At 42.3% G+C, this 19,002-nt stretch overlaps 2 protein-coding genes across 3 annotated transcripts in view; one reads left to right on the top strand and one right to left on the bottom strand.

The window, feature by feature from the left end:
• SLA (Src like adaptor) overlaps window positions 1-12,587 on the bottom strand; it is a 103,941-nt gene extending 91,354 nt beyond the window's left edge. The window contains exons 1-2 of one of the 2 annotated variants that reach the window (XM_069081278.1): window positions 11,966-12,587; window positions 11,271-11,534 (exon numbers count right to left, since the gene is read on the bottom strand). The gene's annotated coding sequence lies outside the window, so the exon portion shown is untranslated. The remainder of the gene's footprint in view (window positions 1-11,270; window positions 11,535-11,965) is intronic. The other variant, XM_069081276.1, reaches the window with a different exon arrangement.
• Window positions 1-19,002, top strand: part of TG (thyroglobulin) — a 382,541-nt gene that overhangs the window by 321,590 nt on the left and 41,949 nt on the right. The gene's annotated exons all lie outside the window — the stretch shown is intronic.

The following is a 19,002-nucleotide window of genomic DNA, read 5'->3' as shown; positions in this document are numbered from 1 at the left end:
CACACACACACACACACACACACACACACACACACACACACACACACGACTGCACAGGAAAGGTAAGGCAGCTTGGGAAAGCAGGGCTTCAAGAAAAAGAAAAACCTTGTAGCTAGAAAAGGTAGAGGAATTACCAGGAAACACAGCCCTCCAGTGGGTCCTAAGGGGCTCTCTCCCTCATCCCCCCACTGCCTTGAATCAATCAATTAATTATTCAATCAACAATCATTTATTAAGCACCTACTAGGTGCTGAGGATTCAAGCAGGAAGAAAGAAACAATCGTTACTCAAAATTGGTGGACTTTCTAATATGTCCCAGGGTTCATTGCCCTGCTCCTGGGAACAAACAGTGTTGAGAAGAAACAGTTAACTACTGGGTCTTACAGAAATATTGTCCCCTCCCCAAGAGAGCCTGGCCCTTACAAGTACACTTCACCTCCTGCCACCATGAGGACACACCATATTTTCAGTCCTAAAACCCACCCATACTCGGGACTTAGGGCCACAGAAAGGTTTGAGAAGCCAAGGAGGAGAGAGATTAAGGGGGAAAAAGGGCCCTAAAGAATCCCCACAAAGGAATAGACCTCCAGCAGGGGTGGAGGTACTCCCTCCTGACTTTTCCCCTAGTTTGAAGTGACCTCTTCCCCCCACCCCCTTAACAGAACTCTTACTTTTGGAGGATGTGTCCTTCCCAGTCTGCTGAGCTGCCTCTTCTCCTCAGAGGCAAGAAGTGCTCTGAATGGTCCCTGAATGGCCACCATACTCATGGGCCCCATTCACCAGCCCAGGGTCAGGTCTGCCTTGCCAACCCTAAGCTAGGCCAAAATCTAAGTCCTGCCAACCATAGTCTCTGCCCCACCAGGAAACAATTAAGCTGCTCTCCCAGCTCAGGCTTCACTCTCACTATACTATTATTTATTCTTTCTTCTAAAACTCTACTCCCTCCCCACCATCAGCCTCTGTCCCTGCTTTATTCCTTAGTTCATTAGCTGCCAATGGCCCATCCTCTGGCAAATTTCATCCTTGGGTGGTTCCTTGCCTTGGAAAAAAAAAAAGGCCTGGCCAGGCCCCCCTTGCTGTGACTTCATGTTTATGTCTCAAGAGATGATGATTCCGCCATACTCTGCCATGTCTCAAGAGATGATAATTCCACCATACTCCGTTCTAGACACAGTCCTAAGCATTTAAGTAGCACACTGGGCTGAGCACTTTAAATATGTTATTTCATTTGATCCTCACAACAACCCTGATAGGATTATCTCCATTTTACAACTGAGGAAAGTGAGGCAAACAGAGGTCAAGTGACCTGCCCAAGGTCACACACCTAGTAAGTATCTGAGGCCAGCTTTGAACTCAGTTCTTTCTAATTCCAATCCCGGTTTTCTATCCATTGAACCACCCAGCTGTCAACCAAACCACATCTAGCATATTGTTTCACTCTGGGTACCACATTTTAGGCAGGACATTGCTAAAAACTAGACGGCATTAAAAGGAAAGCAACCAAGACAGTGAAGGGTCTCATTATTCATGTATGTGACTCATTTGAAGGAACTAGTATATTCAGCCTAGGAGAAGGTTCAGAGGGAAATGTCTGGCAGATGTCTTTAAATATTTGCAGAGTTCCCACAAGGAAGAGGAACTAAACTTGTTTTGCTTGGACCCAGGAGACAGAATAAAAATTGCAAAGAGACAGATTTATACTCTGTAACGAAAGTCTTCTGAACTATTAGAGCTCTTCCAAAGTAGAACAGACTAAAGTGGAATGTAGCAGATCCCTCTTCACTGGAAGGCTTCAAGCATAGGCTGGGTCACCACTTATTGGGCACATTGGATCCAGGTTGTGTTGGCCTAGATGTCTACTGAGGTCCTTCTAACTCCAAGATGCTGTTATTCTGTAATTCTGATTCTTATGTTATATCTGTACTCTGTGGTCTCTGGTCTTGGTAGAGAGATCTGGGGAACTTTTTTCCTCCCTCTTCTTTTTCAATATAAAGTTTTCTTTAACAGGTGTGTAGTTTTCAAGTCATCAACAAGCATTTATTAAACATTTCCTATGTGTCAGGCATCGTCCTAAGTGTTGAGAGTACAAATATAGAAGCAAAGAGAAAGACAGCCCTGCCCTCAAGGATCTTACATTCTAACAGCAGAAAACAAAGTACTCAAGGCAAATAAGTTTTTGCTGATCCTCATTAGATAATCTGCCACACAGATTTCTGTCACCCAGAAATCCAAATTCTGCTCTTAGATACTATCTTCTTGAGCTGCTGTTTGCTTCCCATATATACCTTAACATCTAAAAGTTTCAATGGAAAAAAAGCCATAAAAACAACCAAGTATGGTGGTACATGCCTGTAACCCTGTTACCAAGGAGGCTGAGGATGGTGGATTGTTTGAGTTTGGGAGTTCTGAGTTACAGTATAACTAGAGCCTATCAGACATCCACACCAATACTGGTGTATCACCAGAGTGTGATGAGCTTCCTGGATCAAGGGACTGACCGATGCCCCCAGAAGGGTGAACCAGCCCAAATCAGAAAAGGAACAAGCAACAAGTCAAAGCTTCCACACCCATCAGCAATGAGGTCAGGCCCATGAGAGGCTGCTACACTTCCGTCCTCAGTGAGCGAGAGAGACCCAGTCTTTATTTTTTTTTTTAAGTCATAAAAACACCACCTATGGTCCTGAGTCTCTGGTTCATTGACTAAAACTTTCTAATTCCCAGAATTATTGTCTAGCTTTCTTCTGGTAGTATCATTTGTTTCACTCACGGGAATCAACAGGACTGAGTGGCCAACAATGGGTTTGACTAGTGTCAAGATTCCCAGGCGTGGGACAACCACACCCCTTTCTATCATTCTTGTCAGGTGGATGTACTCTTCCCTCCTCCCTCTGCTCAGTACTCTCCCAGTAGCACCCAAGTTCTCCCAAATCCACAATCCTTTATTTCTCACTTAAAAACCTTTTATACCCTGCTTCCAGCCTCCCTTTACGGGTTTATTACTATGTCTCTTCTACACACTGTCTATGGTCCAGTCAAACTGACTTTCTTGATGTAACTCACACACATCATTCTCCCATCTCCATGCCTTTGTACGGACTGTTTCCCTGTGCTGGAAGGTACTCCATTCTCATCTCACCTCTTCAAATCCCTAGCTCCCTTCAAAGGTCAGCTTCAACACCATTTCCTACACATGATCTTTACTGATCCACCCCAGTCCCCTTTCCTCCTTGTATTTGCTCTGAATACTCACACATGTGTATATATACATATATGTATATGTACACATATATGCACATATGCATTCACACATATATAGGATATCTTTGAGGGGAAGGATTGTTTAATTTTTGCCTTCCTATGCCCAGCTCACACAGAACCTGATACACGTGTAGGATGCTTGTTGTTGTTGATTTGTTTCAGTTGTATCTGACTCTTTGTGACCCCATTTGGGGTTTTCTTGGCAAAGATGCTGGAGTGGTTTGCTATTTCCTTCTCCAGCTCATTTGTACAGATTAGAAAAATGAGGCAAGCAGGATCACTTGACTTGTCCAGGGTCGTACAGCTAGAAAGCTTCTGAGGTTAGATTTGAACTCAGGTCTTCCTGACCCCAGGCCCAGCACTCTGTCCACTGTACCATCTAGCTGCCAGTATGATGCTTAGTAATACTTATGAACTGATTAAGCGTGCCTCCTCTGGGACTACCCTCTCAATTCTTACAATTACTTTGAGAAATACAAGATATGAGTCTTCCGGGTTGATCAATAACCTCAGATCAAGGTGTTTTGTGAGTATGTCGTTCTAAAACTATAGCTCAAGAGCTCCCCATTGGTATGTTTCACTTTGCTAGTCAACTGGTAGACATACCAAGGTGGCATTTACTGACATTGCTTAATAATAATAATAATAATAACTAATATTTATATAACACTATGTGCCAAGAACTGTGCTAAGTGCTTTACTATTATGTCATTTAATCAGCACAACTACCCTGGAAGGAAGGGATATTATTATCCACATTTCATTGTTGAGGAAGGCAAACAGAGGTTAAGTGACTTATACAGGGTCACACAGACAGGAAATATCTGAGGCTAGATTTGAACAGTAGCTACAGAACATTTCTCCTATAAACCTGGGACACACTCTCCTATAAATATATGCCTCCTTTATAGGAAGGGTTAACGTATAAAGTTGGGTTGGCAGCTCAAATACCAACTACCAGGGCTAATTCTCTCTTGGATATACTTGACTTTCTTTTCTACCACCCAGGAGCCGTCATGTTCATCAAGGCTCTCTCCTACCTTGACTCCCTTTTTGTGAAAGGCCTGTTCCCTGCTAGTTATAGTATCTCTTATAGAGTAAGAATGGTCCTATCTCTTCTCTTCCTTCTTTCCTTACTCACTAACTTCTGGCAGAGGTGCAAGGGAAAAGGCAAATGGAATCCCCCCTCAAGAGCTAGGTTCTTTCTTCATTGTTGGCTCTCTTCTTTGCTGCCAGAGGTAAAAATGCTAAGCACTTCTCTGCATTCATGGACTGCTTAGAGAGCCCATCTTGATTTTTTAAAGGATTGCAGAAGCTAAAAGCCAAGGTTCTTAACCTGTAGTTCATGAAATTTTTTAAATGTTTTATTAACTTTTTTCTTTTAAATTAAAAAAATGCCCCCAAAACTACATGTTTAAAAAATTTTAACATTCAGGTTTTTTTTCAAGTTTTGAGTTCCAAATCCTCCTTCCCTTCCTCTTTCCTAACCCTCCTCCCCACCCCAAGATAATAAGGAATTTGATACAGGTTATACATGCACAATTGTGTAAAACATTTTCATATTAATCATTTTCTACAGGAAAACTTGAACAAAAAAAATAAAAGAAAAAAGTGAAAAATAGTATGCTTCAGTCTATATTCAGACAGTCTCAGTTCTTTCTCTGGAGGTGGTTAGTATGTTTCACCATGAGTCCTTTGGGATTGTCTTGGATCATTGTATTGCTGAGAATAGCTAGGTCATTCACAGTCCTTCATTGTACAATATTGCTTTAGCTTTTTTCCATATAATTTGTTTCCCTTGTAATCCTATGTATTTCATTTTATGCATTTTTTTAAAAATACATTATTCTGGGAAGGGGTCCATAAGTTATCAGCTGCCAAAAGGCCGATGGCAAGAAAAAAAGAGTTAAGAACTATCCTAAAGGAATAATAAAGGCTCCCTCTAATGACTGGTGAGTGTATTCAGATTTCTTTAAGATAATAATAATCTTTTTCCCTGTCTTTCCTGCTCCCTTGCATTCAGTCATTCTAGGGGAAAGTCACTTGCTCAGGGGCCTTCTACTCAGCTCCTCCCCTCACCCCCAGATTGAGGACCACAATGCTTCTTTCCCTGAGATTCCAACTCTCCCTTCCTTGGACTCAGATCTGTGACATGGCCCCAAAGTTTCACTGATTCCTCTTTCCCTTTCTTTTCCCTGCCTCAATCTTCTACCCTTCAGTCTCTTGACACAGATGAGGTATTTCTTTAGATCCTTTTTCTTTCTTGGTTTGTCCTCTGCAGAACCCTCATTCTTCCACAGAGTGGGGAGGTCACATACCAGACCTTTTATTAGCATGGAGGCCAACCTGCATTTTGTGCTCACTGAAATACTTTGGCTCAATAGGAGAATAAACTTTTTAACAATGAGAATAGCCCAGCTGTGAAACAAATGGCTTGGTGATGATGGAGGCACTTTAAATTCAAGGTTAGAGGAAAAGAGCCTTTCCAACTCTGTGAGTCCATGACTTTCTGGGATGAGGATGGAATAGAAGGGATTCCTGCCATAGGAAAAGGGTTGGAGTGGATGACTTCTGGGCACCCTTCCATCCCTGAGAGTCTATGATTCTGTCATTTGTGACAATCCTGTTAACCAAGCTCATCTGTTATTGGTTCATTTCAACTCAACAAGCATTAATTAAGTGCCTTTTCAGGGCCAGGTACTGTTCAAGGTGCTAGAGATTATTTCTGGGTTTGTTCTTTTAGTGGGCCTGTGATTTAGGGGCAGTTAGATGGTGCAGTTGATAGAGTGCTGCCATCAGGAAGACCTGAGTTCAAATCCAGAATCAGATATTAACTGTGTGACCAAGGCACCTAACATCTGTGTGCCTCAGTTTCTTCAACTGTAAAGTATGGATATTAATAGTGCTGTCTTCCCAATGTCATATTGCTTGTCTTCCCAATGAATAGGGAAGGGGCTAGAGGGAGGAAGAGAATTTGAACTAAAAAATTTGAATGTTTATATATAGTAAATATATTGTATGTATGTATATTTATTGTTAAGTTGTTTCAGTCATGTCTGATTCTTCACGACCCCATTTGGAGTTTTCTGGGCAAAGATACTGGAGTGGTTTGCCATTCCTTCTCCAGCTCATTTTATAGATGAGGAACTCAGATTAACAGGGTTAAGCGACTTGCCCAGGGTCACACAGCTAGTAAGGGACTGAGGCTGGATCTGAACTCATAAAAATGAGTTTTCCTCATTCCAGACCCAGTGCTCTATCCACTGTCCCATCTAGCAGCAATGTATATAATATGCATATTATATACATAAAATAATTGTGCCTAAGCTTGTAAAATTATCTTAAGGATCAAATGAGATAATATTTTTTTTGCTTAAAAAGCACTTAGCACAGTTCCTGGTACATAACAGATACCACATAAATGCTTATTTCCTTCCTTTTATTTCAGTCTTAGCTGCCATGGGCACTGAGAAATCAATAATAACAATGAAAGCTAACATTTATACAATGTTTTAATATTTGTAAAGCACTTTACATATGATAACACTTTTGATCCTCACAACAACCCTGTGAGGTAAGTGCTGTTATTATCCCCATTTTACATATGAGGAAATGGGAGCAGAGAGAAGTTAATTGACTTGCTCTGGGTCACACAGCTAGTAAGTATCTGAGGCAGGACTTGAACCCAGATCTTCTGATACCAAGGCCTAGTCTCTAACCACAACACTACCTCACTGCCTTAAATGACTTACCCAGACTCACACAGGTAGTATGTGTCAGAAGTGGAAATGGAGTCCAAACCTCCCTGACTTAGAGGTCAGTTCTTTAACTACTATACCAACCCGAACTGTCTTTGCTACTGTACTAGGAGTACAAATGTAAACATAAAGCAATTCTTGTCCACAAGGAGCTTACATTCTATTAGATAGAAAACATTTACATTAACCCTGGAAACACAGTGGATGGAAACTCATCTTCACTATTTCCCTGGGCTGTCTTTACTGGAATTCTCCCCAACACTATCAATCAGCATAAAACTCTTACCATTGCTGGTTAGACTAGCTAGCTGTTATCTCAGGCTCTAAGCAAAGATGACTGATCTTCCCACTTTGTGATATTAGAATGATGTTCCCTATGGAGTTCATCTTTCCATGAGACTTAATGTTGCATGGTTAAGATCATTATCTTTTCCCCAAAACATATGTCTTTTTTGATCTTTCCCATTACTATCAAGGGAACCACCATCCTTCCAATCACCCAAGTGACACTGATATCATTTCCTACTCCTCCTTCTTCCTCATAGCCAATCAGTCATCTTGTCGTCTATACCTCCACAAAATGTGTTGTAACTAGCCACTTCTCTAGACTTATTCACAATCAAAACTAGTTCAGGTTTTCATGACCTCTGCCCTGGACTATTGCAACAACTTTCTAACTGATCTCACTGTCTCAACTCTCTCCCACTCCAATCCATTCCCCACATAGTTGCCAAAGTGATTTTCCTAAAGTGTAAGTATAATCACGTCTCACACACACACACACACACACACACACGCACACACACACACACACACACACACACACACACACACAAAACTCAATAAACTCTAGCAGCCTCCTATTACCTGTAGCTCCACATATAATCTCCTCTATTTGGCATTTACATTTCTTCCCAACTGGACCCCATCCTATCTCTCAGTTTTCTCAAATGTTACTCCCTTTCAAGCACTCTGTGGTCTAGTCAAACCGGCCTTTTGTTTTCCCCTCACCTCTGTCTTTGCACTGTCTGTGAGCACCCTCAGAGCTTGGCATTCTCCCCCTTCTCCCCTTCGCTTCTCATAATTCTTAGCTTCATCTAAGAGTCAGCTCAAGCAGCACCTTTGGCATCAGGCCCTTCCTAGGCCCGTCCAGGGGGCTTAGCAGTGGCTTATTCAGTGGAATGGCAGGGCTGAGAGGGGCTGGGCTGGACAGACTAGCTCATGCCTTCCACTCCAAGGTACCATTCTTTCGAAAGGTTTGGATAATGCATGCAGACATTTTTACTGTCCTCCCAGATTTGCCTTTGGCAACCCTTCAGCCCTTAAAAGGCTCCATATTTCTTACAGGGTGCAAGTTTCATGAAGGCAGGAATCATGGTTTGTTCCAACTACACAGTCCTTCTCCTCCCATTCAGTGACCAGCATTTTACACATTAAATAGGTGTGTTGAATTTAAGAAAATAATTAAGGGTACATCAATCAATCAATAAACATTTATTAAGCACCTAATTTGTGCCACATGCTGTGAGAAGTGTCTTCAAGTATGGAAAGTTGTTGAAGTATTTATTGTGTTCTGTGTGACCTGAAAGGTAGAACTAGGAAGAATGGGTGAATGCCACAAGGCCCCATATATGGGTAAATGGTCTAACAATTAGTAGTATCATAGATTTTGAGCTGGAAGGTACATTAAAAGCCATCTGGCCTAGCCCCCTTATATTACAAATGAGTAAAGTGGGGCCCAGGGTCACACAGCTAAGGATTTAAACTCAGGAACTCCAACTCAAAGTCCCCCATTTTTTCCACAGCAATAAGAGTCCCTCTTCACCATAATACATAAAACAAGATACATAAGATTCCAAAAGAAACCAGTCATGTTAAACACAAAGGCAATTTTTTTTTTAATTTCAGGTCTACAAACCTCTTGAAATCTATCTTAACCCCAGGTTAAGAGCCTTGTATCTTCTTTGTTCTGTGTGTGTATGTATGTATGTATGTATGTATGCATGTGTAGGTATATGTACCTATATATATATATATATGTTTGTTTGTATATATAAACATGATATCTCTCCTGATAGAATGTGTGCTCCTTAAGGACAAAGAATGTTTTGCTCTTATAAGCCCAGTCCCAAGGACACTTACTACTTGAGTAGATGCTCAAGAGTCACATTGGATAAAGTGTTGGGTCAAAACGTCATGAGTTTAGATCCTGTCTCAGACACTAATTGTGAGACCCAGGGCAAGTCACCTAACCTCTCTGTGCTTCAGTTTCCTCATTTGGAAAGTAGGGATGATAGAAACAGCACCTACCTCCCATGTTGTTGTGAGACTCAAATAAGAGGATATTTATAAAGCAGTTGGGCTATTTATTTTCATTACTATAGTAAAATGCTTGGTTGGATGGTTGGTTGGTTAAGATTTTTATAGAGTATTTCTCACCCTTCCTCCTCTTCTTCCTCCTCCTCTTCCTCCACAGCCCCAAGTCCTGGCTCTCATCATCCCAGGAAGGCCACAGGCACACCTGGACCCAGCCTAGTACCAGAGGTTCACCATGTTCTAGCTTTGTCCAGGGCTCTAGCCCAAGAAGTTCCTCCTATAGGTGTCCATTTCCCTCTTTTGCTGTCATTCAGTCCAGGCTGTGTCCCACCAGGATCTTACTCAGACACCAGCCACTCTTGGATGGGCAGTAGACCATGTTTTTCCCAATACACCAATGGGAAGATCAATGGTTATCAACTTTCTGCTGTCCGTGATCATAGGCTATTAAAATTCACAGCTGGAAGTGATCTTAGTGATCACTGACCATAAACCCTTTATTTTTACAGATAAAGAAACTGAGACTGAGAGAGGGAAAGTGGATTGTCCATAGTTACACAGCAGGGTAGTACAATGGACAGAACCCTAAATTTGGATTCAGAGGACCTGGGTTCAAATCTTGCATCTGACACTTACTATGTATGGGATCCCAAGCAAGTCACTTAAGTTACTGAAGTTCCCTGAACCTACAGGTCCCTAAATGAGGAGGTTAAACTAGATGGTATTTGCTATCCCTCCCAGCTCTCTAAATTATATAGCTGTAGTGGTACAGTGAACAGAGCACTGGCCCTGGAGTCAGGAGGACCTGAGTTCAAATCCAGCCTCAGACTCTTAACACAAAACAAGTTGTGTGACCTTGGGCAAGTCACAACCCCAATTGTCCTACCTTCCTCTCTCCAAAAAGCGATTAATTAATTAATTAATCATATAGCTCTATAGTTGCAGACCTGAGTTTTGAACCCAGATCCATTGACTTCAAATCTACATCTCTTTCTACTCATCATGACTAATTCTTCAAGGCACAAACATGCTCCAGTCATCCACCTTGTTCTTACTGCCATGTATTCTACCATGGGAATTTATCTTTCTGTTGGGGTGCTTTTGTTGTTCAGTTTCAGTCACATACAACTCTTCATGACCCCATTTGGAGTTTCCTTGCCAAAGAAACTGGAGTGGTTTGCCATTTCCTTCCTCAGCACCTTACAGATGAGGAAACTGAGGCAAACAGATCTAAATGACTCACCCAGGGTCACATAACCAGTGTCTGAGGTCATATTTGAACTCATGAAGATGAGTCTTACTGGCACTCTATCCCCTGGCACAATGAGCCACCTCAGTGTTCACTAAGATGCTACATGAACTTAAAAGCAAACATAGATCTGCATGTATACTGCCAAAGCCTTAGCTGAGAATTTGTCACCAGGACTTGGGCCCCTGTTATACATCAAGTCCTGGAATCGTTGAAGGCTCAGGCTTGGGGAGGCTCTAGGCATCATTCAGCCCAAGCCCCGTATTCTTAGGTAAGAAAACTGAAATGGGGAAGTCAGTACTGCTTCTTTTAGCCCATCTGATTGGATCACAGAAAGTCAACAGAGAAGCAAGAGAACAGGACTCTAGTTTATCATGCTACTAACTCATTATATTGGTGGGGGGGTGGGGGGGAGAGGTCCAACTTGATAACCCCAAAGTCCATTTCAGTTTTCACATTATGTGATTTCTAACTGACTTTCCCAAGGTCATATACCTACTCTTTCCTTTTTCTCAAAAAAAACACAAACACAACAAAACACCCCAAACCTTCCACTTTTAAGAGATGCCCCTTAGTTCAAGCATCCTCCTAATTTGGTGCACATGTGGAGGTAGATCTGGTCTTTCTCCCCCACCCCTTATCTAATGAATACAGAAGTGAGATACAGAAAAACAGAATAAGACACTCACCAAGGAGACACTATTCTCAGGCAGCCAGGAAGACTCTGCTAGTAGTGCTTGCTGTGACATTGCCAGTGGGTGGCTGGAGAGCACATTGGTCAGGGATCCTTTGCTCACAGGTCCCAGACAGCCACCTGGGGCTTTGACAGCCCTGAGGAGAGAAAGTGACGGAGCAGATGTTCTTGGCTTGGAGCAGGGAGACTTTCAGGTCTTCCGGATCAGAGAAGCCCAAGTAGATTTTACTTAATCCATACTAGAGTCAATCTTCCCTTGCTGTGATGCATTATCCGAAGAAAGACAAATCAGAGAAGGGACAATTACAGAGCTGCCGTGGCCATCCCAAGACCAATTCCCCCACTCCCTACCAACTTAATTCTTCTACCAACTTTGAGAAGGTGCCACCCATGCCTGTAGCCTAGAACTAGAACCTAGAACCCAAACTCCTGGTACCCAAGTTCTGGCCACTTTGCCTTGTTCAAAGAGGTAGAAGTGTGGTGAGGCCCACAATCATTCCATTCCAGCATAAACAGACAGAGACCAAATGAGTGCATGCCTGCACTGAGCAGCTTTCCACCAGACCGGGGCTGAGGAGAGGGAGGGGGTGCTTAAAGCCTGTGTGAAGACCCATAGGCCAGTGAGCATCACTTCACAGGGAGCTGGTGCCTAATGAATCCTGGCGATACAGAGAAAAGTTAATTACCTACCTGCTGAGCATCAGGGCTGCCTGATTTGCCTCGAAGGGCTCACTTTCCTTGGAGGGGTCTTTTTATCTGAAATAACAGCTTCCTGTTGGAATTCTTGATCAGCTGTTGTCTGTGTAGTTGGGCTCCCTCTCCCCTTTTTCTTTCTCCTCTCTCTCTCTTTCCTATCTCCTCTCTCTCATCTCTTACTCTTCTCTCTTTTTTTCTATCTCCTCTGTCTCCTCATTCTCTCTCCCTTCTTTCCCTCCCTCTGTCTTCTCTCTGCTTCCCCCCTCCTCCTTCATTCTCTCTCTCTCTCACTCCCCTTTCTCTCTCTCTCCCTTGCTCGCCTGTGAAATTGACAGTCTGCCTACATTCATTTACATGATGGAAAGCAGCTTTCTTCCGAAAGGGAATGCGCTACCTTTTCCCTCCAAGTTCATGGATCTGAGAGAATCTGAAACAGATCCCTCTTGCCCCTCGGGTTTAGCCATGGAGTGGACCTGATCCTAGCCCAGGCAAGGAGGGGCATGGGGCTGAGGAGGGAGTTCTGGAGCAAGTTGGAGCTGCTGGGTTTTGGGAAACGGCACCTGGCATGCATGCAGAGCTTTGGGGCTCACTCTTCTTGTTGCCTCACCAGAAACAAGCTTCAGCCTGGTAAAAGCTGTTGGAGAACAGCTTTCGGATGCCTGCTCTGAGGCAAGGAGAGAGAGCTCCCAAAGTTAGCATAGCATGAAGGCAATTCCTAGAAGGAAATGCAAGCAAAGTGAAGGGAGCCTCTGACTCGTACCCGGTGCCTAATGGATCCTGAGCTGCCCCACCAATGGTGTCCTCTGCCAGGGGTGTTGCCATATGAGGGCTTTGGAGGGGGAGCAGGTATGTTTAATGCAAGAACAGCCTTACCTGCCAGATATCTCTAGGGTGGGTTGGCACCTTACCACTTTGACAGGTGGCCATCCCTTCTTAAAGAAACCCAGGATAGAAAAATTATCATCTGGGGACCCAGAGACAGGTCCAGGATTCCTAGGGCTACTTCAGGGATTTGGGGCAGGATTTGGGTGCATCCAGGAGAAGGGAAAAGGTATGGGACCCCCTCCTGACCTGTGTCCCCCCCAAAGTCAATTTAGGGATCTAAGTATACCAAAGTTATGGGTGGGGGTGAGGGTATTGTGTACACTTACACAGCTGTTAAAAGATTCCAAAGTTTTGGAGCAGGGGCACTAATCTCTAGATCCTCAGTCTGCTTATCTGTAAAATGGGGGAAATTATATTAGCACACTCTACCTCTCTTTTTCATGAGCTCTTAATAGGTTAGATGGGCTTTGCTTTATAAGCTCCCTTCTTTTCTATTATCAAAAAAATAGTTTTCATCTACACATCTCAATCCTGAAAGACAGTCATTGAGGACTCAAATGTTAGCCGTGTATATGGCCCCGTGCCATATACATACAAGAGTCGTGGGAAGAGGGAGCAGTCAGGTGGAATGCAAAGATGCACAAGATAAAGTTCTTGCCTTCAAGAAACTGACAGTCTAGCAGGAGGAAATGAGACATTTGCCCGCAGAAAATTAACTAGCAATACAAAATAGTAAATGCTCCTCGACTGACATTTTCCAGCTCACTTACCTAGTGACACTTTCCAGTTCACCTAGTGACGTTTTCCACCTCACCCCCTAGTGATATTTTTCATAGAGCATAGATTCTCAGAATTGGGAAAGACCTCAAAAAGCATCTGTTCTAACTCATACCTAAACAAAATTGTCCTATGCAGCATAGAGAACAGGTGGCCTCTGCTTGCAGTGAGGGGACCCCCACTAATCCCTTAAGCCCTAAACCCATTACACTTTTGGATAGTTGTAATAGTTAAGAAGTTTTTGGTTTTGATGCTTGTTATATCTATTTTCTCTCATTTTGCCTTCTGAGGCCAAATAAAATCAGCCTGTCCCATGATTAAGTATTGGAGGTGTTTAGAGAAGAGAGACATCAATGTGGCCAGGAGTGTAGAAGGTCTCAAGGAAGAAGTGACAGTTTAAAATCACCTCAAAGAGTGAACAAAGGTATAGACACAGTAAAACCTAAGGTATTCCTAGGGGGTGTTGGAGGAGGAGTCTACTAAGGAGCAGAAACCCCTATAAGGAAGTAAAGAGGGAGGGAAGATTGGAAAGGTAGGCTGGAGACAGGTTACAAAGGGCCTTGAGTGCCCGGCTAATGAGTCTGAACATTTTCTAGTACGATGCCAAAGTTTATCCAGGTCACCTCCTGCTGAAGGTGACACCTTTACTCTGTACTTTGCCAAGAATGAAATAAATACCAGGCTAGAAAGGGCCTTCACAAGTCCTTGAGTCTAGCCCCCTCCCCCCTTCCTCCAGCAGATCTGGGTTACCTTGTTTTTATAGATCTCTAGGGGAGGAGATTCCAGTGTCTCTTGGCAGGCAGTTCCAGTTTCGACACCCTCTTAGGTCCTTCATTAAGTCTAAGCAGACCCTTTCAGTATTGTTTAAATAAGGAGAATAACAATAACTGACATTTATATAGAACTTTAAGGCTTACAGAGCACTTTCTACACATTAACTCATTTGATTTGATCTAAAGCCCATTTCCTCTCATTCTGCCATCTGTAGAGGGGGAGAACAGCCAGTCAGCAACCCCCTCCAACTCACACTTAGAATACTGGAAGAGAAAGACAAATCAGCTCGGAGCTTTGGCTTCTCTAGACCAAAAGGTCCTGACACCATTACATTTTCAATTCTATTTAATAAATATTAAAAAACAGACCTGTGTTAGAGGACCTGTTTTCCAACCTCATTGCCCATCTTTTCGCTCAATTGTCCTTCTCTGCCTTACTTGGTACATGAGGACATAAAGAGGATAGATTGATCAGAAATGGACCTCCTTTATGGCATAAATTATTTTTGTCTTTTATTTTGGGGGGGTGGGACTTGTCATGAGTCTTCTTTCACAAAAGTCTTCCTATGTTGCTTTGATGTATTGTGGAGGTTCTCAATGACTACATCAATGGAACATAGCTTCAAATATGTTATTCCAAACTAGAAGGACTTCTAATAAGGGCCCAGAAATGGGCTGCAGTCTGAGAACCAACTTAGTTAAGCATAAAGTAGCTCATGTCCAGAAAGTCATCCACCATGGCAAAGACTATCTCCTAATGTATGAATTGTTACTGCCCTGAAACATTTTTCATGTTTATTGAGCAACTTATATGTATAAACTATGTACATGAGCCTCTGCATGTATGTATATCTTTATATTTCTAGTCAACTCTTAATTGTAGGCAGAATGGGATAGTACCCATATACTATGATTTGAAGGGTTTCACTAAGTCTCCTTCAACACCTGAATCTCTCTCCTACTGACCCTGACAGAGTACATAAGATTCTACCATTAGAGAGTCATTCCTTTGGGTTAAGAGCTTGCTTTTTCTCTTGGAATCCAAATACTCATTATCATTCATTAACACTTCATGATAGATTAGTTTACTAGACATCTAGCTACCACAATTGGAGGATAAAAAGCAAGACTCTGAAAGTATAGAACATAGGGAAGAATGGAATTCCCAATGAAACACTGGGGGAAAAAAAGAAAGGGATAGGTGTGTTATGTAGGAGGCACTGCTCAGAGAAGACTTTCATATATTTTCTCATTTGATCCTCACAACATCCCTGTGAGATTGGCAGAGGAGGTATCTAATTGATATTTTACAGATGAAGAAATTAAGGCTCAGAGTATTTAAATAACTTGCCCAGGGTCCCACAGCTCATAAATGGTAGAACCACACTCCTCTGACTCCACGTCTGTAATGAAGGCTATTTCTTATTTATGCCTCTTCCAGTGACTTTACATCTCATTAATGCTTTCCATTTTTCAGTAATATTACCCTTTAAGACCTTGACCTCATCATGCTGTCGGGTATTTGAAATCTTTGTTCCTGACACCCATCATTAGAATATCCTAACATCTTGCCTACTCCATTTCATGAACAAAAGTAAAACTTACTCATTTCCTTATGGAGTGAGGGAAGTATTGGCAACATGGTCCTATAGATTCAGATGGAAGTAACTTTGCCCCTCACCCCACTCCCACTTTCTCCACTTCATCCAAATCTCTGCTTGGCTGGGGCAGAAAATTTTTCCACTCTTGGTTACTGACAGCCTGTCTGGATGGATACTGCCAACTGAGGGTATCTACCAACCCTCTAAGTGTACAACATGGTCTTTTGGAAAGACTTGGGATTTGGGACCCGAGGTACTACCCCATCTGCCACTGGGACATAAGGGAAAAAATTGTGTTAGTTTTCTTGGCCTCAGTTTCCTCATTTGTAAAATGGGGGTAATAATAATAATAATCCTTTCACTGCATCCTCTTATGGGACTGTTGCCAGGATCAAATGCTGTGATAGTTGTTAAAACATTTTATAAACAAGAAAGCATTTTTTAGGTAAGCATCTCTGAAGATGGATCCTAAGGCCAGTGAACCCTACAGGGGTGTCATTACTAACATGCCAAGTCTTCCCATTACAATCCTTTTCCTTGAGAGATCACAAACCCTTTAGCAAGCACCTGCTCCAAGGTTGGCAATCACCATGCATCGTTACAGGGTGAGGAGGGTTAAGGTGGGGGAAGCTATTCCCTTGTCCTTATCCTTCTGATCTCTAACTTGAAAGGTCTGCTGTGTAAGGGAAATAATAGCTAGCATATGTATAGTGTTTTAAGACTTGCAAAAGCATCTGATCCTTACAACAACTCTGAGAGGTAGGAGCTGATATTATCCCCATTTTACAGATGAGGAAACTGCTGCTGAAAAAAAGTTAAGTGACTTGCTAAGGTCACACTGCTAGTAAATGTTCAAAGCCACATTTGAACTCAGATCTTTCTGGTTTCAAATCCAACACTATCCATTATATCAGTCTAGCCTGATAATCAGGAAGAACTGAGTCCTACTTCCAGATCTGGCAATAATAAGAATTAGAATAAGAACATCAAAAATAATACCATCTAATGTTTTATATGGAGCTTTAAGATTTGCAAATTGCTTTACATGTGTTATCTCGTCTAATACTAGCAAGCTGTGTGACTTTGGATATGTTACTACCCCTCTTTGAGTTTCTGTTTCTTCTTCTGTCAAATGAAAGAATTAGTCTAGAACACCTCCAAGGTCCCTTTCAGCTTATTGTGTTGCTAATTAATGGCTGAGTCCCTCTTGGTGGGGGCGAAAAATCAGTCCCTTTGAGTTCATACCCGGAAAGCTTGTCAAAGGGAACATTATTGTTCTCAGAATTAATTAAAGATAAAATCAATGGTAGAGCAAGGAGCTTTCTAATCAAGCCCCTTGAACAAAGCCCAGAGCAGCCTTGCTCTGGTCCAGAGTTAGCAGGAGCCGCATTTTTCCTTTGGGGTCTGACTGATGCTATTCCTTGAAGCCTTATTATTTGTGGGGATGCTGATTGGCAGACATCTGTTTGCCGCTTGGTATTTTCTTGATGCTTCCCAATGATTTTGATTTCTTTTGGGGTCCTATTAATAGCAGGATTTAAACATTCACACACTCACACGAGGATGTGCCAGTGTCTTAATGATCCTTTTATAAACCACAGTCTAAAACAAAACTCCTGCCTAATGCAGATACTCCTCATAATTACAGCTTGCAAAAGTCATAGCATGGAGTCACGTGGGAATCCTGAGGAAGGGCCCGCTGACTGTCTAATTAAGCCAGCAATGGCATCTGTGCTTCTTCTTGTTGCCAGGCATCCGTCAATCAAGCTCTCTGGATTTCTCTTGCTACTGAATCTGTGCCACTCTCAAATTTTCCCATATGCCCCTCTGTTACAACAGGCTGGGGTAAGCTCCCTCCCAACTCTTCACTTGCAGAACAAATGCCCAGCTTCACAGAAACCCAGTCCTAGAATGAGTCTTAGCTGCTAGGATCTCTAAGCTGGGCTCTTGGGAGGCCATTCTTAGTAAGAATCATTATAATATTAATAATCAGACTGAGGCTTCAGTGCCTTCAGGCAGCACGGTACAATGGGAAAGATTACTGGGCTTGGAGTCACTGTTTGACCTAGGGAAAGTCACTTAATGTCTCTGGGTCTCTAAAAATAAAGGGGTTGAACAAGGTGACTTCCAGGTGCCTTCCAGCTCTAAATCTATGCTTCTGTGATTTCACTCATTTAGATATGCCCTATGACAAACCCAAATGCCAATTCCTCCACACCATTCTAGACAATTTTGTGAGTTAATGTGGCCAAAAATAAATAAATAAATGCAAATCCATCATCTGGTAGTTACCCTTCTGGTAATGAGCTTCATTGAACTAACCTAGGTTGGTCCTCAGATGGCAGACGAATCTCCTACCAGGCTTGTTCAGGTCTCTCCAGCATTAGAGAACCTGCCAAGGTTTATGCTCTATTGGCATAACCTTCCAGAATACAAGGTCACCTCAACATCACAGTGATGCATCCAAATAAGATTTTAGTGGGGATAAAAAATGACATTGTTTTCATTTCAATTCAACAAGTATTTTTAAATGTCTATTGTATGCGAGGCACTATGCATTTATTGTGTTTCCTAAGAAACCCATCATGTATTTGTCAAATTATAGAATCTCAGAGGTGGAAGGTTCCTTCAAAGTAATTGAGTCCAAGCCATTCCTGCTATCTGATCTAGGAATGTCCTCTACAACAGTTCTCAGAAATGGTCACATACCTTCTCAGTATTGTTTCACTCTTTGTATTTGTATCTGCAGTGCCTGGTAAATATTAGGCTCTTAATAAATGTCTATTGATTAATTCATTGGCAAATATCTCATTAATTGTTAAGGTAGCTCATTCCACTTTGAGTCAGGTCTAATTGTTTGGAACTTCTTCTGTGTATTGAGCCAAAATGTGTCTGGCTTCCTGTAACTTCTACCCTTTGGCCTAAGTTCTGCCCTTTGAATTGAACTGAACTGAAAGAAAAGTAAAAAAAGGCAGTCTTTGCCAATGGGATTGTTGGTGCACGAATAGCATTTTTCTTTCTATCTATCTATCTATCTATCTATCTATCTATCTAT

Source organism: Petaurus breviceps, unplaced genomic scaffold (genome assembly GCF_028583685.1).
Source record: "Petaurus breviceps papuanus isolate PSGF00001 unplaced genomic scaffold, PetGlider_PUasm1.0 98, whole genome shotgun sequence".
NCBI lineage: Eukaryota > Metazoa > Chordata > Mammalia > Diprotodontia > Petauridae > Petaurus > Petaurus breviceps.
Note: the sequence above shows the minus strand (reverse complement) of the source record. Positions and strands in the feature narration are given on the sequence as shown.